The 21,016-nt window shown below is 47.2% G+C and overlaps 1 long non-coding RNA gene across 1 annotated transcript; it reads right to left on the bottom strand.

The window, feature by feature from the left end:
* Positions 1-232: 232 nt before the first annotated feature.
* Positions 233-14,855, bottom strand: LOC125697623 (uncharacterized). The gene is made up of 3 exons (XR_007378886.1): positions 14,773-14,855; positions 3,799-3,883; positions 233-667 (listed from the first exon to the last, which is right to left on the bottom strand). It is a non-coding gene; the product is annotated as an uncharacterized LOC125697623 (long non-coding RNA).
* Between the last annotated feature and the right edge of the window lie 6,161 nt (positions 14,856-21,016).

Here is a 21,016-nt window from a genome sequence, read left to right as displayed (position 1 = left end):
CTGCTTATTTGTTTTTAACATTTCATCTGGTAAGTTATATTCTACCCTAGGCAAAGAATAAGTGCGGGGAAATAGCTGAACATCAGAGGTATCTTTAGAAGAAGAAAAATACCAAGTTTCAAAGCTGCTCCCCTGCCTTGCCAGACTTTTTGCAGACAGCCATTCCTGAGGAACTCTTAAGAAGGAATTTGGCTGCAATAGCTTTCACATCTGACAGCCTCCTTGTTGGAATCGCATACCTGTGTTGTGTGCAACACACCTACTGCAAAGCCAAGCATGCTGCTCTGCAGCGAGGGTTTGTATGAAATGAGCACAGGACCTCCAGCTGGCAGTACTGCTTTGGATGTTTCCTATCAGCTAACAGAAACATGCTGGTTATTCCCCACTTACCAGTCCTGATGCCGTGACTCCGCCAGTCCCAGGGAGCTGAACCTTCCATTACCAGAGTCCTGGCAGCAGCATTGATGGGCGACGTCTGCTGCTGCGGGGACAAGAGTGACCACCGGGCTCCTCCTGTGCAGGGTGACTGCAGGCAGCAAGGACACCAAACGAGCATGATTGTTGCTCCCATCTCCCCAGGGAGACTCAGGCAGCGTGTGTTCCTTGCTGTCACATTCCACCACGTCTGCTGGAACATGCCACAGCCTGGGATCACTCCTCACCGGGGCTTTTTCAAATAAGCAGAAAAAAGTGAAATGTCAAATACAATGGAGTAAGAAAAGAAAAGTGGCATCTTGTGCTCTTCTGGTCTCTCTCATTCCCAGGAGTCTCTAATGCCTTAAAAGAGCAGCGACATTTCTGAAAGCAAACGTTTTTTGATAAATGATGCGGTTATTTATTTTGCAGAAAGCCAAGATTTGTCATGATGCATTTTAAAAGTAACACAGCATCTAACAAAGAGAATCATAGGCAATTTACTGCGTGACACTCCATCCGTCTCAGAGGAAGAAAGACCTTGTTTGACCCTCTCAGGATTTGAACCTGTAATTCCACTGAAGTGAGGGCTTTGAAACCCGAAGCTCTGCAGTTTTTTCCCTGAAGATAAGAGTAGGTTTTCCTGCTCCCCATGAATCACCACAACTGTGTGGACTGCTGTGCAATGTGAATTCACCACTGCATAGGTAATGCCAGCATCTGTACATCCCATCAACAAAAAGTGACCGGTGCAGCTGCACAGCCACCCAGGACACCATCCCCTCCTGCTGGTGCTCCCTGGTTGGACGCTGAGGCTGGGGATGAGAACCTGCACAGGGGATGGATGCTGTTTTCTCAGTGCTGCAAGCAGATCCACCGCTTATGCCTGAGCCAGGGTACATCAGCATCTGATGGGCAAATGGAGTGTTTTTCTTTGCTTATCATTAGGCAGAGAAAAAAATAATTATGTTTTTCTCTATGCTACCCATGCTGGAAAATGCTCATTGATTCACAAGATGCAACGCATGTACAGACACAGGCAAGAGCAGATGTCACCAGTGCCATCCTAGATCTGTAGGACTTTAACAGAAGATAAGCACAGAGCTGCTCTGTGTGTTCTGTTTAGCCTGAATTCCCCTGTATGCCCCAGAGCTCTGGCACTTCTCTGGTAAAAAATGCAAGCACAGAGGGAGACAAACGCAAAGGACAACGTGCACTGTCACCTCCCCTCCTCCTGGGAGCATGACCCCATGGGTCCAAACATCAACTCTGATATAATAGCCAGGCACCGCACTGGTGAGGCCCTAAAAGAGACAAGCCTCAGGGTTGCACTATCATTATGAGATAAACACACTGAATTGCTCAACAGACCCTATGACGGTCCAAAGCTGGAGGGATCTTGCTTTTGATTGCTGTCCTGCTGGATAATCACACCCACAATGAGTAAATCTGTGCTGACATGAACTGGTTGCAGCTGCTCAGGGCACTGCAGCTATCCTCGTGGGAGTGACCCCGAGGCATGCTGCACACAGGCAGTGTGCTGCCATGGGATCTGCTGCTCACACCCAGTTCCTCCCCCAGCCTCTGGGAATGACAAATTGGGACAGCAAGCTGAGACCAGAAGGGCTCTCCAGGGCTTCCAAGGAGAGAAGCGTGCCGTTGTAGAGAGTGTTTGTTCCATGTGTTACCCAAATCTGCAACAAGTCATAACAGGCTGGTATTAAGTTTGCCCTGTCAAACGCTCTCCTGGATGAGTCTCTCCTGACACTCAGGAGGGAGATCCTGTGCCCGGAGGAGGAAAGGCGATGGCCGAGGCTGGTAACCAGATAGCGTGTCACTGTCTCTTTCCTGTGTGCTCAGAGCAGGCAGCCAAGGGCACGGCTGCACAGAGGTCAGACACCTTCAGGACGGTTGTTCACCAAGCAGGCACATTGTAGGAGCACCATGTAGAATCTTTGCCTGGGACGAGGTCACAGGAAAGGGAGGCCAAATTCCTGGGGTGGTGAGTGGGGAATTCTGGCCAAGCAGCGCTTCCAGATCAGTTCCACAGGCTGCAAAGATCGGCATCTAAACCAGACCCGCACGGCTGTGTGGAAGCAACTTGCAAAATACGATCAGAGAGTAACTTGCTACTTCAGCACAGTGATGGAGGAGTACCAAAGCACATGTGCATCATCCCTCCTCCCCCTCTCTTAGCATCACTCCTGCATAAGCAGGAAAGCAGCAGTAGGGCAAATGCCTGCATCCCTGACCTCGTGTGCCAGGAGTCAGAGGGAGCTGCTCTGAGATACCAGTGCCTGCTCAGCGCTGGGCCTCCAGCACCGCTGCCTGCAGCAGAGCCAAACCAGGGCATGCTGGCTATTGACAAGGCTTTAGCAGCAGGAAGAATTAGCAGAGAAGCTTTCATGGCCTTGGATCTTAATGAGATTCATTTCCAAAAAAGCCCAGGGTCTCATTGCGGAAAGGGATCACCTGAGGACTTTGAAAGGAAAAGAAGATGTACTTCATTAGCACTACAAGAGCAGAGCTCAGCAGGAAAGGAGAAGGGAGAGTTGAGGCCAGGCCACGCACATGTCAGGGCAGCACTTTGTTCCATCTGCAGCAGGGACATTTGAGCACACTGGATTGCAGGTTAAAGGAATATGCACTAATGCACAGTCTACTATAAGCCAGTGAGATGCCACTTAAAGGTCACACTGAAACTAGCCTCTCTGTGATCCCTTGGGAGTGAAATAGGATTTGTGGCTATAGTAAAAAGTACCAGCATTGCTGTTTAGGCTGCACACAGCCTGGAATCTGGTTTCAGGGGCTTTGCAGAGACATTCCATGCCACTTCCAAGGACTTGTTAAAAAATACTTAATACCAGTAGAATTCTGTGGTATTTTTTTCCAGCTAGTCCTGCAGGCTACCATGGGGAAATTCACTAGCAGGATTTCTGTAGGACTCTGACTCACATAGGAACTTTTATTGCTGCTTTTAAATATATGACTGCCTTTTGACTGCTGGCAGAAAAGTTATTAAATGTTTTACCAGACGTGGCCAGAAGCTCTTTATAAAAACATCTTGGCCTGGCATAAGGCATATGTCTCTACTTATCTCTGTAGCACGTGCTCAAAGCTTTCACATGTCCCCTGGCAGTAGAAGAAGCTTGGGACCTTCGTTTTTCTAGGCTGCGGATAAAAAGACCATCCAACATCCCATGCTCATGTGAGTAAACCTTCTGGTATGCAAATGGTCCTTCTGCAAAAAGTAAGATATATCAAATTTGCAGGACCGAATAGGATGGGGCCCCAGTATGGACTCTAGGTTATGGTTCACATGTACAGCTCTGTGACCTGACATTGTCAGGATGTGTCTCCTAAATAACAGTGCCTGCTGCTTACCTGCTTCGCTGTGCTTCAGGAGAATAACAAATAACAGCTTGAATGTCTCTGCATCTCTCCACAGGCAGCCTACACCAGCATGCACCTGCAGAAGTGATAAACATAAGGGGGTAAGTGGGAGGAGAGAGGATTTGCACATCAGTGGCAGAGCAGACTGGAAGCAGACCCATTCCTACTGTATGGGGAACGAACATACCTGGATCACCCTTGGGGGCACTTTGCTGGGATTACCTCTAGGTGGACTGCCTATCAGCTCTGAGGGCTGACAGGTTTGCTGGGGATCTCAGGCTCAAACAGCCAGTCTGCACTGCGCTCCTCCCTGCTCTGGTGGGAAAGCTGGCAGGGAGTAGCTTGGAGCTAGCTCAGGGTCGTCCCTGCAGGCAACTCTCACGTGCTGTACAGCTGTCAGTGAGGTCAAACGGATGTAATGCAGGACAGATTCAGACCTAGCCTCAGATCCAAACTGTTTAAATTGCAGACTAACTGATTCCTGACATTTCAGTAGCTTCTGCTTGGGTGCAGGCAGCAGGATTGAACCCCGCTGAGCTGGAGATGCAGAATGACCACTGGAAGAATAAAACATGCCCAGCAGTGCTCTCCTGCGTGCAAGCCCTCCCTGCTCCCAGCCACTCGCAGTGCTGCACCTTTGCCAGCTGTATCCAAAGCACTGCTCTTTGCAGACTTGCACATTCTCACAAACACCCACGCTGGCCCAGTGGGAACAAACCACCGGCTTCACTGCACGCATCTTCCCAGACCTGAGGAGCAGGATGTGCATGGTGTTAGGGCAGCTTTCAGTCCGAAAGCGTAGGAGCCGCCCTGCACGTCCCGGGGAGCTCGGGAGGGCATAACCCTGCACTAAGCAAGGGCCGCTGGTGCCCTCTGTTGTCGCAAAGAAATAACGGAGCTGCCGAGAGCACGAGTGGGATATGCCACCCAGGGTTGGGTGCAGAGCACCTCTGCGGCTTGCAGGTGCTGGGCAGCTGAAACAGCCTCTGCAAACCACGACCAGGTTTGCTAACTACGTGCAACATGTGCAAAACAACCCACGTTTTCTTTGAAAAAGGAGAAGCAGCATTGCTGTGGGTGAGCTCTGATGAGGTGGGTGGCACCGAGTAATCTCTACCGAGAAAAACGTTCAGCCTCTGCTGCCCGGCTCGGCTGCCATTCACACATCGTTTTCCATAGAGCAGAGCACTCCCGTCTTCCAGCAGCAGCGCCTGGCTGCTCTGAGCACTGCCCTGGATTGTGCCCAGGCTCATAAGGAATAACTGCTGTCAGTGCTGCTAGCAGGAAACCTCACCCACAGCCCTGGCACTGCTCTAACTCTGCTCCCACCTTCACCCTGCAGCCATTAGCACAGGCAGCATTTTGCTGCACTAATGGCTGAGAATTCAACATGCCTTCCTGGTCCACCACACCTCAGTGCACTTTTTCACTTCTGGCAAGAGTTAGATTCATTAACTGTCAGCTGGGTTAGCTGCCGTAAGGAGAATATTGGCAGGCAAATAAAGTTTGAGTTAGGGTGGTGGGGCCAAGTTTAAGTCAGCTACTAAAAGAGCAGAAGTTTTCATCAAAGGTACTGAAACATCCAACACAGAGAGCTACAAGAGGAAGAGTATACCTAGAAAACCTGACCTTAAATGCATAGTCTGTGACTTTCTTATCGTCCTGAGACCCATGGTTTTGGACCCGGCAACCTGTGACCCCAAAGACACATCTGACAGCACTGCCTCCTCCCCATCCTCTCAAGGGGCAGCACGCCTCATGCCAGCCTCCAAACAACAGCAGGGCCTGAGCATCACTCACACACAAGGCTTTGTGCCTCCCGCCCCATTCCCAGGTTTGCAGAGAAGCTGGGTTCCCTACTCACAGCGACCCAACAACCCTGCTGAACAGACACCTGCTGTCTCGAAGAGTCCTCAGGCTCAGCCACATTTTAAGGCCTGTAGATGTGATAATATAGCATTTTAAGATAACCATCTTCAAAAGTAACACGTGAAAAACAGGTTCTGAACTGAGCAGACAGATTTGACTCTATTCAGAGCAGAACAGACATCAGTAGGAAGTGGCAGGTTTCTGTCTCCACAGTAAGGAGCAGCAGCAAGTTGTGTGCATGTCATGTGGCAATTCCAAGGAAAAAATTTTTTTTGTAGTTAATTACTATTTTAATAGTAACTTATTTAGCACCTATCACAAAGAACATCCTTATAGTCTAAAATGTGGTTGTAATTAAGTATTAAAGCTAATTATTACCGGAGATGAAAGAAAAATTGCTACATCAATCAGATGCTCCACAGTGCAGAGCCCTGAGCACAAATGAAACGCTTAAACTGCGTTGCTGCAGCAGGTCTCAGTCACACACACAAATGCAGGGTGACACATAACAGAACCTGGCCTGTTCCCCAGGTTCTCACCTGGATAAGCAAGCAGGCCTGTGTCCCACATTTACAGTGCCAGCTGCTGTGGCACACCCCAGTCCTGCAGGAGCTGCAGCAAACCTGATCTGCTGGGGCAACAGTGCTGCGGCACACATTGCCTGCCCAAGGAACTGCATCACCAGCGCAGTCCATTTCAGTTAACAATCCCATTTCCTTTTCCTGAATTTCTGGAAAGACTGGCACGTCTCCAGCTTTTTCTCTCTATAGTGCAGCCTATACATGGAAATAAAAACACGTAGAAAGGGACTGGCTGCACTAATTGGCTGAGCACCTCCAGCAGTGCTGAGACGTTCAAAGAGCAGAAAGAGGTGCGGAGCTTCACACCTTCTCCTGTAACCACAAAGACAGCCTGTTTCCAGCACAAGGCAGGTCTGCTGGGGAGATGCCTTATCCCAGTCAGGTTGTGTCGAGCCCCCACAGTGCTGTGTGCAGTTCTGTCTGAGCTGCACACGCATAAAGGGATTGATTCCATGACAGATCCCAAGCAGGAGCATGGCACACACAGCTCTCTGCTCACCGGACATCACACAGATAGGCAGAACTCCTCACAGAGGCTGCAGTACCATTTAGACACAGTAAATGCTGAAGCAGTAAATAAAAATTAGCTGAATTGCATTGTGGAAGTGGAGAGCCTGCCTCTGTAACAGAATCAGGGCAGACATCCCCTGTACACCTGTGTAAACCAGGCAGGAGCAGGCAAACCGCCACAGAGATCCTGGGGTGGCATTGCAGTAACGTATTCAGGATCTCTCTGTATCTCCATCTGGATCGCAGTCCTCTGAAAGTGCATTGTAAACGTCCCCTCATTTGCACTAATTTATAAAGGGAAGATGACAGAGCAGAGCAAAACCTTGCTAGAACAGTGCAAAGGAAGACTCAAATTTGCCCAGAGAAAGTACAAGAGGCACTTGCACAAACTGAAACACAGCTTGCGCTTAAACACAAGAAAATGTGGTGGCTTCGCTTTTACTTATTGATTAATTAATTGAGAGTGTGCCCAGACAGCAGAACAAGTTGCCCAAAGAATCTCTGTTTTATAGGTACTCCAAACCAAATGTACCAGGCAACGTGCCCTGCCTGACACAGCTTTGGGCAGAGAGTTGGAACTGAAAACCTGCACAAATGTCCCTGACCTCAGCCATCCTGCTTTCTGTGGGTAAAGGTGACAATTAGAAACAATAGAAAATAAAAATATCACAAACTATTGGAAGCAGCTGTTGAACGAGGCACGCCACAGAGTCACAGGTGCTTACCAGGAACACTGATCATACATGACTTGTTCCAAGCACTGAGCTAAATGGCAGCTTTGGCTCCCACAGACCCTGTGTTTCTTCTGGAAAGTACTATTTATACACCAACTCAACCTTTTTGTAAGCTTTTAGACTCAAAGGTTGGACACAGAGCAAAAACACAGCTCCCCACTGCAGGCAGAGAAAAGCACAGAATTCTTGGCATTTTAATCACCCCAGGAAGATCAATGGATGATTTCATGCTTTTTTGTGGAGGACAAGACAGGGGAAAAAAATCACATATATTGATTCCCAAGCATCAGTGAAATGAATAATAGGGTGAAATGTCCTATGTAAGTTCTTTGCAGGTCTTAGGAAAGCTGCCTGCCAAGGAAATGTAGCTGTGCACGTAGGTTGTGATTATGCTAAAGAGGCACTAAATTAGTACATTACATGCCCCATTTAGCACTACTGTGCAAAATCTGAGAGTGCTAATACATTTTGTTTCTAGGGTCAAGAATCATTGAAGAATGGAATCGTGGCCATTCATTAGCCAGGAAATTAAAGTTTGACAGCTGCTTTTCAGTTCTGATTTCTCTTAAATGGCAGTATTATATCAGAAGGTTTCTGGGTTTTTTAGTCCAGGCTGCAGAATGGGCAGTGGCATCCATAAAGCACAGCATCCCAACTCATTCAGGCAGACTTATTTGGTAAGAGTGCTGAAGGGTGTAGGGGATTATTTACAGGGGCTGACAGTGTTGCTGTGTGCTATTGAGAGCAGTTTCTTTCTTAGCTATATGGTTGTAAATGATCTGTGTTTGGAGTTTTAACTCCGATTCTGCATGACAAAAGAATCTTTCATTTTGCAGCAGAAACGAGGCCCTGCAGGCTTCTGTGGGCCACCAGTCCCAGCAAAGCAAAGGGAAGTTATAATGTATATTTAGAGAGAAAGAACCCTTTCACAAAACCAAAAGGAGCAAGTAAACCAACAGCCCTCTCAAATCAGCGAGGACTAAAGGTAAGAAGAACCCCCTTGCCCACTAAGGTAGGCACCTAACACTGGGCTCAGGGAAAGTCCTTATTTAACCCTGACAAAATGCCTTGGATTAGGGTCTCCATCCCTCTAAAGCATCCGCACGTGAGAAGCGTCGCTGCGTTCAGTGGCACCGCTCACATGAATACACGCCATGTCGCAGATCCAAGTGTTTGCCAAACCAGCATCCAGCTGACAAAACACGGTCCAGTGGAGATTAGCTGACACTCAAGATGGCTTTGTTTCCCACTCTGTATCAGCAGCCACTTCAAATACATAAGCAGATCCATTCCTCTCTTGTTTTCCAGTTCACTCCTGATAGGTTTATATCAACAACACGAGGGGTCTTGCTTTCCCCAGATAACATCCTAGCAAGAGCCACGTTCTACAGCTCTGCAGCATGTTCTTCCTGACACAGCTCAGAGCATTTCATAAAGCACAGCCACCATTTGAGCATCCTGCCTGTCCATCTGAGGTAACCCTCATTTCTTGGGTGAATACGAGTTACATGCTGCTGTCTCTGAAGAAATGGCTCCTCTCTCTGAGAAAAAGAGCAGCACTGAAAAGGATTTGGATGAGAGGAAAGCTTAAGGAGGAAATTAAAAAAGAAAAAACAAACAAAAGAGGCTCCTGGAAAAGAAGAAAAAAGAGAAAACCCCATGGCCTGTGGTCTTCTATTGATCAGAGCCCATGGATGGCCTTTGATTAACAATCTCTGCATCAGTACGTACAACTGATATAATGCCAAAAATGCCACCACCCAACTGGGTGGATCCAGTTATTTGCACCACAGGACACGTTCAGCCCTAGTCAGAAGCACAGCTATAAGGGTGACCGATACGACTAATTAGAAAACATAGAAAAAAGTTATTCCACGTTCCACTCGCCACAAAACACTCTTCCTTCTATGCACTCTAGCAAGTAACCCCCCGGATTTACACAGTACCCCTGAAAAACTAGAGCCCTTACAGAGCAGAAATCGGCTAAATCCAGTAATTTATTCATTAGAAATTATTTCCTGTTTCAGAAATTGGTAGAATCGAAAGGCCATACTTTATTGTGATGAAGCACTTCTAAAGAGCCCACACTGATAAATTTATGCTGACTGCATTTCCCTTTGGATGAAATGTTGCTGTCCCCAGCGAGCAGACGCTCAGCACTACCGGCGTAACTGCAGGCTTAAATCTCTGCCTTGGAGGTCTTCCACAGGAGAACAACCCATCTCTGCCTGCTGGGGTTGTTCTGCTGCCCTGCCACACGTGGCTGCTATTGCATTCCCAGCTCCAAGGGCTTCAAGAAGCGGGGCTGGGTAAAACGTTACAGCAAAGGGCCTGGTTAGAAGCACAGAGGGGATATGGACTTCGTGCAACAGGATGCCGTAGGAGGCAGATGTGCAAGAGCAAGACGGTGGGGCGGGCAGGAGGGTGCCGGAAAACACGGGATGAATCTCCTGGGCTGAGTGTTATCTTCCATTTCCTTTGAGAGCCCACAAGAGACGGCCTTCCCAAAGCAACCTCTGAGGTGGCCCGTCCTGCTTTTGTCTCCTTCAGCAAAAAAATTTCTGCCCCAGCGGCTCCGAACAAGGCTTCCATTAACTCCGTCCCTGCGAGGGCAGCACGTGGGACAAAAAGCCCAACACCGCGTCCCGGCCCTCAGACAAGCCTGGAAACAAACGGTGCAGGAATCTGTCAGAATAGAATCACCCGCTCGGTGTCACCGCATACATTTACCTACCTCAGTGCCTATTCAGGGCCCTTCCAAAAGGGCAACATTAACAGAGAGAGATCGGACACCATCGCTATAGCAACGTCACCGCCAAAAATTTATGGCTGCCCTAGCAAAGAGAAGCCTCTGGGCAGGGAGAGCTGTGCTGGTGCACAGCAAAGCCCAGGGTGCCAAAGATATCTGGACCCTGCACCTGAAAATGAGGAAAAGCATAGATAAGAGTTCCAGTTTTCACTGAATCACAAATCACCTCTTTCTCCTCCAAAAGAAGTTACTGAAATTAAATGAAGTGTTTAAGTACTGGGGAAAAGAAAGGTGAGAGAAGCAAAGAAAGCTGTCAGCAAAAGCTGCAGGAAAAAAGTAGAGTCATTGCAATGAGAGCTGTGTAGAATAGAGGATGTTGAAGTAGATCTTGCAAAATATCCCTTAACTCTTTAAATCAAGAGTGCTGATCTGCTGTTTACTGTGTAGGAACTGAGAATCGAGGTATGTCACAAACTAGTGAAGCACAGTGCCCCAGTTTTTGAATACAGAGATGTAAGCCTGAGAGAAGAGATTGTGTGGATAACGGAACCAAGCACAGGATACAGCATCATTCTGGAAAATCAGCCAATGCAGCCTCCATGTGAGTTTTACTGATTGCAAAGGCAGCAGCAACTCCATGTGCCCTGTCACAAGGTTTCTGTTCTCATGCAGTAAAGTTCAAGAGCAAAGGGGAAAGTAATCTGGACAGCTGCAGTTTGTGTCATTTGTTTGACTTGAACGGTATGGATATGTTTTAGGGCAAATGCAGGAGGACTGGCTGGCAGGTCTCTTCCATCACAGCACATGGGGCATGGAATGAAGCACGCAGGAACAAGGATACAAAGCGAAGAAGAAATGGTCATTGTGCAAGCATTGGTACATCTCCTGTGAAACCCTTCCCCAAAGCATTCAAGGAGAGAGATCTGATCTCCTCAGACAACAATCTAAGGAAATCCCTGGATATGAAAACATAAAATTACCTAACTTGCCCAAAGCAGTCGGTGCCAATCACCTTTCTCTGACAAGGTAGGTGAGCGTGAGGTTTTTTCTATGTATGCTACAGTACCTCCATACTACACCAAATGGGAAGTGTTCTTGCTGAACTGGAGAAGACAGAACTGGTGTAAGAGTTGTAGATGGGTACAAAAAGGAGTTGGCTGCAAGTGACCAGAGGGGATGGAGGTCAATGTGAGGCTGAGATAGGGAATTAATGGAGCACCTCATCAATAGGACTGAGGCACGTCTTTCTATCAGTTATCGTTGATAACCTCAATGTGGAGGGTGATCCTAATGAAATGTTAGGACAGGGACAAAAGTTTTGGAGCACTCTCAAGAGGGAAAGAGACTCAGATGAGACAGAAGAAAAAAAAAATCAGATGGTTAAAAGGAGTGGAGAAAGACAAAATCGATAACCACGTGCATAGGGTGCAACAGCAGGAGTTTCTGCACACACCTGGACACTCAGTAGGAAACAGAAGGAATACTCCTGGGTATATTACTCACACAGGCAGGCTGTGAACAAAGAAATGGAGATGAGAAGAGCCACGACAGCTATCACTCTAGGGACTGAATTAATAAGAGGCAGATAGTACAAGAAACCAGAACCCCGTTTATAACTCTGTCCTGAGAATGGAGTCCAGCTGACTTGTTGACTGCAGCCCGATCTCGGCTCACCAGGTGGGCTCCTGCAGGCTGAGCTGCCTGCCCTTGTGCTGCATACAGGAGCCAGCAGGGAAGCACAGAGCCCCTGCACACCTGACTTTGGCAGTCCCTCTTTTTCCCTGGAACTCCTCAGCTAGGAGAAATGCAGCAATCCTTCTTGCTCTGTGCATTGCAGGGTTATTCCTAGAAGACATGGGGCAGCACAGCTGTCTGGCTGGGCACTGCTCTGTTTGCTGAGCCCGGACAACAAAGAGGTTAAACAGAGAGGAAGATGCTTTTATGCTAGTGGCATGACCCAGCCTTTGGAATTGGGTAAAGCTTTCAGTGCTGGGAAAGCACTCCAAGCACTTGGAAACTGGAGTCTCAGGTGCTGAATTTTTAAGTTCAGTAGACAAGAACCATCACTTCTGGAAGGCTTGTCTAGATGCCTCACAGACACTTTCACTTCATGATTCTTGACAATTTACAGCATTGATCTGCATTAAAACCAAAGAAGAAAGCTCAAAATAGTCGCATAATTATGCTGCAGAGCAGCCTCTGATGACCTTCCATTAACATCTGCTCTGCACTGAATGCTGAACATCAATTCACACTAGTTATAAGAGCTCGGCATGTAGCTATGCTTAATAAGCCAGAGTGCTCAGTGTCTTACTGCTGCTCCGGCTGCAACTTGTCCACCTACACACCAGTGTGCTAGTGAAAGCATCCTGAATAACAGGGAACACTCAACAAGCTCTGCTAGAGTAATTCTTGGGTGGACATCTGAAGGAAAGAGCCTGAAGTGTGCACTGGAGCTGTGCCCTCACACAGACTTTTTGCTGAAGTAACACCTCCACGTCTGAACTGTGCTAACTGCCTGAGCTCGCCCTGCCTGTCCAAGCTCTAGCTGGAAAGTAAAAATGCTTTTCCAAAAGACATAGAGCAAATGACTCTGCATTGCTACAGATACAGCCTTTCATCCCTTCTAAACTTGCATAAGGAGTTTCAAAGCAAAGCAACTGCAGTTACTGCAGTCACATGCAGAGATCTCCGTCTGAGGATAATGGCACATTCACATAGCTAAAAAGCACATCTAAAGTCACCAGAACACCTGTAAGTCAAGCCTAAGGCATATTCAGCACTCCAACGCACCACAAGTATGACTCTCAGGTTCCAGTGTCAGCACCCCTTATCTGACATTTAATGAACTGCATGCCTGCTCATTCTCCTGGGTTCTAGCCTCCTCTATCTGTCCTTCTCTAGGGCACACAGCTCTCACAGACTCAACAGATTCCTCTCTCTCCTCACTCTTTCATGCTTCCTAGGGCTCAGGGCTCCCATAGCTCCATTACATTGGGATCAGCATCAGCAAGTTCTGTGCTCCAGGATCCCTCAGGAATGAGAAAGGGACATGGAAAAAAAATAATAATTCCAGGAGAAACTCCAACTGCATTCCATCTAAGACTTCACATCCACAGACAACGCGTATCACAGCTCATAACAACAAACAGCCCTCTCCAGATTCCTGCCAGATACTTTTACAGCGCAGTACGGTCACTCCTTGGTCTCAGTTTCTGCCCTGCCAGATTTACAGGATAACCTCAGCAAAGTGATTCTCTCAGTCCCAGTGGTAGGAAATATTTAGAGGCTGATGCTACATGTGATAAACAGCCCAGCCCTTGGCAGCAGTACTCCAGACCCTTCCCCTCAGCTGTGACCGCAGCTTCTCCTTATTAAGCTCTTTACGTCATTAAGTGGCCCCACTGGGAACAGCAGAAAGCACAATTGGGAACATTAATGAAGATCTACAGCATTACAAGAAAAAGCTCAATGAATCAACACCTCGTGCCTTATTCCCATGGTCATGACCTGTCCCCATTAGTAAGAGGAGAGGATTTGAAACAGGAGAAACCTCCCCTTCTCCTCTTTCCCCCTCGAGAGTCCTGCGCTGCTCAGCACTAACGGCTGCTTGCAGGCCACAGAGGCAGCTCTGGCTGAGTTGCTGCGCTGCTGCACCCACGTCTCAGACCTCACCCAAATGCCGCCCACCCCAGCAGCTGGGACCCGTGCTGCCTCTGTCACACATCCCTTTTCCAGCTGGCAGCAGCTGCATTCACCGTCAAAGCAAAAAAAAAAAACAACCCAAACCCCTCTCTCGTGACAGAAAGGAGCCATCATTGGGCCCCAGGGCTCAGAACTGCAATCAGCAAGAGATATGAGGCAGAAAGGGAGGATTAAGAGATTTTAGGCTGCTTTAGGAAAACCCACAAAGCACGTATAAGACACTGGCTCACACAGATGAGAAGCAGGTCTTACCTACTGAAACAATGATCTGAAGCACATGTTCAAAGTATACCACAGGAACCCCGGTGCACAGCCAGGGGATTAGGACCGGGCTTTACACCTGCCTGCATTCACTCACAGCTGGATTCATTTACGCACCAAATAGCGCAGGAGCTGGAGGGACAGGGAGAGGGCAGAGGGTATGGTGAGAAACCCTGCGATTGCGTGTCAGGCCCATGAGAAGTGGCCATGCCCTGCATCCCCTGCAGGCACCTCACTCCACAGCGCCCGCCCCATGTCCCATGCCCCATGTCCCATGCACAGCTCTGGGAGCAGGGCCTGCTTGAGGTTCCTGCACCAACACCCTGAGGGCAAGGGGCTGTCTGTGGGAACAGACCGATGTGTCTCTGCACTGTGTCACACTGTAGGGACATTTCTACTCTGGGAGTAGAGGGAAGGACTACACAAAACAAAATATGCATTTCTTTGCAAGGGGTTTCTGCGCGGGGATGAGCTCCCTCTCCAGCAGTGACATCACGAAAGCAACACCCTGCAGCAAGCTAACAATTGACCTGTGAAAGCACGGAACACTTCCCACCTGGCTTTTCCTGAGGTGCAAATCACAGCTCCTGCTCCCTCCAGGCTTCTCCTGGCTCCTGTGGGTCAGCAGCAGCACGGAGGCAGGGCAGGGCATGCTCGTGTCACGTGTCCTACGACTGTTCACATGGTGGCGGTGGCTGTTCCTTGCAGCAGAGCCGGATTTCAGCTGTCTTGGCCTCTCTGCTGAAAAGCACAATGAAGGAGCCAGTCAGCAACAGTGCATGCCAAAATACGCCTTTAATGCCAGTACAGCAACCGGTGTTGTTCCAGAGGACCCCCTCTCCCTTCACAAACACCTCGAGAACAAAATGCAGTGCTGAGGCCAGGAGCCCAGCTCATGCTGCCTCATTATCTTCTCAGCCTCGTTTAGTCTTTGTCTCTCGTGTAGATGGTGTGCTCTCAGGGGCAGTGACCATGACTTAGTTCACTGAGTGCCAGACAACTGCTGGAGTTCAGTTAATGATGAGACAACTCCCATAGATCCATTGTCTTAAGAGGAAATTTTGGCTAAGTGAGGACTTCAGGGATTTACCCAATAATAAGTCAGTAATTCAGGATGCACTTAAAGACACATTCAGTGTGCCTTTGCAGCAACATCCTTGGGAAGAGAGCATTTGTACTCCAGAGCACAACTGTGAGGAAGTCTAATATTAATTAGGAAGCAAATTCAAGGGCTGTGAATAGGTCCTCATAACAAAAGATCTTTTATTGAATAACTGTAGAGGAGTGCAATGCCAAAGTTTTCGTGCCAAAGTAGCAATAAATGAACTGCAGTTAATGCCTTTAGGACCAGTCTGTAAATTCAACATTAAAGAAAATAAGAAACTTCTGAAAACATCTTTTAAAAACCATACAATTAAAAAAAAAAGAATGAATATAAACTTAGATAAAATACATAGGTTGATTCAACCTGTTTCAGCTGATAAACAGCGTGGTACTCGCTCTGTGCCAAAGTGACACTTGACCTCTATATATCTTCTTAATGAAGTCAGCATAGAAAGACACCCAGCGAGCCTTTGTAACACTGCAAGCGAGTTGCAAGCTGGGCTTCACTAATGGGAGCTGTCACTTGGTTTTTTCCAGGTCACAAACTAAGAAGAGCAATTAAATCAAATTGGAGGCTGCACAGATTGGAGCAAGCCTCAATAGACCAGGTACCTAAATCATTAAAGACGTAATTCTTTTCCATGATAAATTGTTGGGGAGAGTGAAACGTGCTGCTGGTCATTAATCTAGGCTAATCAGCTTGAAAGCTGGGTTGTTTTATTTAGTAATTAACTGGTTATTTGAAAAAAATGATACATGGCCTATAGAGCTGCCATCCAGCAGATAATAACGTGGAGCAATGGGGAATCTCTTGAGGGCAATTCGTGCCTTTTCAATTACAGCCATCGGCAAACTCTGAAAAATGGCTCTTCGTTTGTATTGACACGTAGTAAAGAAACACACTCCAATGAACGTAGCAGGCATCTTGTTGCATGCTGGTAATTGCTCCGGCCTACCCCTTACACAAACCTCACTACAGCAAGGAAAACATTTTAGGGGTGTCCTTCTTTTCATGCCTTGGATTTACAGTTAGTTTTTGTTGTACCCTTCTGCTGGAAGCGAGGAAGAAGAGCTGCTGTGTGTCAGTGGTTTGGTTTGCAATAAGGAGGGGCCCAGCATTTTTCTTTCACAGGTAGGGCTGTCTGCTCACACCAACACACAGTAACCATTCGGAACTTCTCCAGAAGTGCTCCTTGGGATACTCAGCCGGCTGAGACTGAGCACAGTGTTAAGTGAAGAAGCTGAATCCTATTTCCTGGGAACATGCTGAGCAGGAACACCAGTCAGTCAGTCCCTGCTGTCCCACATGTTTATTGATGGACAAAATACTCAGGACTGGTTGTCCATCTCGATGCTGCAGCAAAATCAGAGTGAGTAAAACCAAAGTCTTTTTGCAGGAACGCACTGAGGGAACAGTGTGGCTCCCTTCTAACTGCAGTAACTAACCTGTCCCATCTGCCTCATCGGTGAAAGGTCGCCATCACCCATACCCAGCTACATCTCTGTTCTGCTTTTTACACGTAGCCCTACCAGTCATTTTACACAGGGCACCTAGACATGTATGCATAAGCAAATAGTTCTCTCTTGTTGCTTGCAACAGGTACTTTAGCCTCAGCATCAGTTGCTTCCAGGTATCTATAAAAAGCCAATGCAGGGCTCATGCAAGGAAACCACACGTTCCCAGAACAGATTTTTGTCCTTTGTTAAATATAAAAGATAGCAGGGAAGTTAATTTTGCTAGGAAAAGCCTCTGAACAAATCCATAAAAGAAAACCTTACTAGGTTTTATTAAATACAGAGACAAGAGCCCTGGCTTAAGAAATTCCTGAACCGTGTGTTGCTGGCAGACTACACTGAAGTATCACGCATACTTGTCCTGTTTTTCACTATGTCCCAGGCATGTGCTGCTGGCAACTGTAAAGACAGGATACTGGGCTACCCAGACCACTGGTCTGAAGCAAAATGACTGCTCTTTTGTTAGGTTTGTTCTCTCTCTCAAGATTCAGAGGAAAAGAAATGCACGACTGAAACAGCAGCAGTAGAAAGGAAGGGCAGTACCATGAACAGGTGGGGAAGCACTGTGTAGAGCGATGGCTGCATTGCTCAGTCTTTGGATCTAAACAACTGTACTTCAAAAATAATTGCTCTTTTGAGCAATCTTTGGTGGATATAGGTGAGGGGAGAGAAGAAAGAGCCCGTTCAACGGGGCAGGAAGCAGTATCTGCCATGCAGAAACAGCATCCACCACGCATACAAAGCTTGCAAATGCAGGCTGTACAGAGTTATTAAACCTGGTTGTGGGGTCGGGAGAGCCTCAGAGACAGCAGCAACCTGCGGTGCCAGCCCAGAAAGCTCCAGCCTGCTTAAAAAAGCACCCACTAATGAAAAACTTTACCAGGAAAGCAGATCACATCAAGGCCACACAGAAGCCTCAGATCCTTTAAGCTGTGCTTTGAAGACCGGTGGTGACAGACCGACAGATAAAGGCAAGGTCACAGGCCATCTAGACCCCCTCCAACATACCGTGCAGCTGAGTTGCAAAAAAGAAGAAAAATCATTGTTGCTATTTGACCAAACATTATAAACTAAAAATAGCTGAATATCTCTGATTAGGAGAATTCCCAGGGCTTACCATTCTTGCCACTTGGGGTCCAATTTTTCTCTCTTTTATTATGGGCATTAGGCTTTGGACAATACCAAAGCTACAGAGGGCATATGTTAAGTTAGTCTAAGCCTGCACCACGCAAACCTTTGCACCCTGTAAGCTACTTTGTCGAATATTTCTGTCTCCGAATGAGCCGTAAAAGGCGCAGTTGTTCTGGCAGCAGCTAGCACAGCTCACATTAACAAGTTTCATGAGTATAATTTTCAACAGTATTAATAATTGTCCTCATAAAAGTCCACGGGAGGAACTTAACGGGCTAGACTGTTTTTATTTCCATGAAATTCCTGCTCTTTTAAAAAGAATTCTCCACGCCTGGACTTAATATTCTCTACATTCAGACCTCAACCAACTCTTCTCAGACACAAACTTTCTTGCTTCGACTGTGCTAGCGCCAAATGAAAAGTTTGGCCAGATCCTGCAAGTTGGGTTGAAAAAGTCAAAGATGAAAGGGGTGCACCTGCCAGTCAGTCCCCTCAGATGGGCAGGTGGGGCTCTGGGCAGTCATTAGCTCGCAGCAAGGATTTTATTTTGGCTGCACTTTTTATTTTGACATCAGCCATTGGGAAGGCCCATGGCACGCTCTGTTCCACAGAGGACGGTAGCGGGCTGGAGTTGTCCTCTATGGGTGTAAAGCATGATTCAGTTCCAGATCAGGATCTTGGGCCTGAAGTCAGGCAGTGGAAGATTCCTATGCTGTGCTTGTTGTATGCTTGGCTCATTCGGCAAAGCAGAGTGCCCTCCCCAGTCACAGAATAGCCAGATTATTGAAAAGCAGCAGTACAGAACATTATGGCTGAAGCTGAGATAGTCTGCTTAGAAACCAAGCTTCAGTAACTTTGTTTACGCACACAGGGAACTGAATTACTAACCTCGAAGTTCAGCATGCAGTCATAATTAATGCTCTGAGGAAGCGCTCAATTCAAAATGGTTCCTAATTCAGCAGATGAAAAGCAGAATGAAACCTCAGCACCGGAAGCTACAGCACAGACTTAGACAAAGCAGAGTGCTAACGTTTATCAGTGAGGGTAATAAGCCTAGCAAATTTACCTGCTGACAAGATCCATCACAGAGAATTGTTATATCAGCCCTCTGTGTTTCTTTCTTACAGATCTCTCAGCCCGGACAGAAGTTAGAAGCTTGGTGAAGATGATCACAGTGGCAAGTTCTGGTCTTAAATACCTGTAAATATCAAATGGTAGGAATAGAAATACACATAACAAATTGCATGCAAACAGGTAAGGGAATTTTATTCCTTCCCTAATGTCTCTAAATTGCTCAAGAAAATAAGAAGATAAAGAAAAAACTGGGATTGGATCAAATATTTCCTGCCAAGAATGACCAAACCCCTTTGATTTCCAGTGTCTGTAGAAGCAAGCAGCAGGAAAACCTGCACATAAGTCTGAGGACCCAAGCAACACTGAGCAAACCTTAAAACCCAAGATCAGTCTTGACGAAACAAACCCAGCTGACCATCTGTATGCATTACACAAGATCTCTCTTGGAGACCAAGCAAACGCATCACCCCAGGTGTATTTTAGACCTCACAGGTTTTCGGATTATTATAAATCAAATCAATGTGTACTAACTTGTAAACGCTGGCTTGAGAAGTTACACAGCTAGCTGGCCAACCCTTTTCTCTTTATTATCACCTAAAAAAGCAGTTTTCTGTGTGGGTGTTTGTCTGGGACTGTCTTTTCTGAGTTAATCCTTGCCTCAATTGTTCATTGCAGTAATTGCAAGCAAACTGCACAGCCTTGTGGAATCGCAGCGATGACCCTAACTAATGGGAATGACATTGAGGGACCTGAATACGGGCAAAATTACTGGAGAGGAATTCACAACCAAGTGGAAATTCATGCCAGAGTTCTCCCAGAATGTTTTTACAGAAGACTTAGCATATCCCCTCAGTCCTCTGTCACCTAACATGATGCGATTCCAAGGGAATCCTTTTGTCCCTTGACTCCAAATTAAGCTTTTCATACAGAAGTGCCATTTCCAGGAGGGCTCCGAGAAAGCAGATTTCCAACCCAGCGTACTTCTACAGAGGGGCATTTCCAGGGGGAAAGGCCATACCAAAGTGCTGACTGTAGAATTCTAAATAAGTGGAAGAGCCACGGCTGAATTTCTCATCAGCCATGTGGGTTTGTACAATTAAAACTCAGTAGTTTCTTCCAGGGTTTTCAGTGCTCCGCGTTGCAAACTGTGCCTCTTTTCTTTCCTCTGCAGGTCTGATCAGTACAGCTCCTTGCCAGCCTGTTTCTCCTCAGCCATTAGAAAGGAGCTGCAGTTTTGCCTTGCTGCCCATGAGCACACACCTCGCTCTCCAGGCCCTTCTCCACCTCTGCAGCCCTCCTTTGGATGCTCTCTAATAGTTTTAAGGCTTTCTTCCATGCACCCAGTCTCGAGGTGAGGCTGGGCCCTGCCTCACTTGGAAGAAGGGATAATATCAGCTTCGAGTATGTGAAAAAACCACACCCAATAGGTACCTGTACTGGACAGCTGCTGGGAAGGGAGCTTGTGCTGTACCCAGCATCAGGAGGCTCAGCCACAACAGCAGCCACTTCTGCTGCGCGTGTTTGCAGGTGGACAGGGAAACACAGCAGCTTTGCAAGATGGATGGGCTCTTTTCTCTCACATGGCTGATGGCTGCTCATTTGCTTTGTCCACTTCAAAACTATTGCTGAAAAAAGAAAAAAAAAAAGTTTGTTTTTGCAAGAGCAAGAAAACTTGTCTTACTGCTCCCTCCTGGCTTTGATATCAGTCAAATCTGGCACAGGGAAGGCCTTGTTCCTCCCTGGAAGTTCAAGACAGTTTTGTTTAGGGGAAATAGAGGCTTCAGCAGCTGCTTTAGGGTAAAAAGAACCAAATAGACAATAGGTGAATCATTCCCAAAAGCAGTCACTTGACATCAGACACAAAAGCTTCCAGCCTCATGATCAACGAGCCTCCCTGCACTGATATAGAAAGAATTACAGTGGTGCTTTCCTGAAGCGTGGAGCTTTTCCTCTCCTTTTTACTGGGAACACAATTA

Source organism: Lagopus muta, chromosome 9 (assembly GCF_023343835.1).
Source record: "Lagopus muta isolate bLagMut1 chromosome 9, bLagMut1 primary, whole genome shotgun sequence".
Classification (NCBI taxonomy): Eukaryota; Metazoa; Chordata; class Aves; order Galliformes; family Phasianidae; genus Lagopus; species Lagopus muta.
This window is presented reverse-complemented; position numbering and strand designations above follow the sequence as displayed.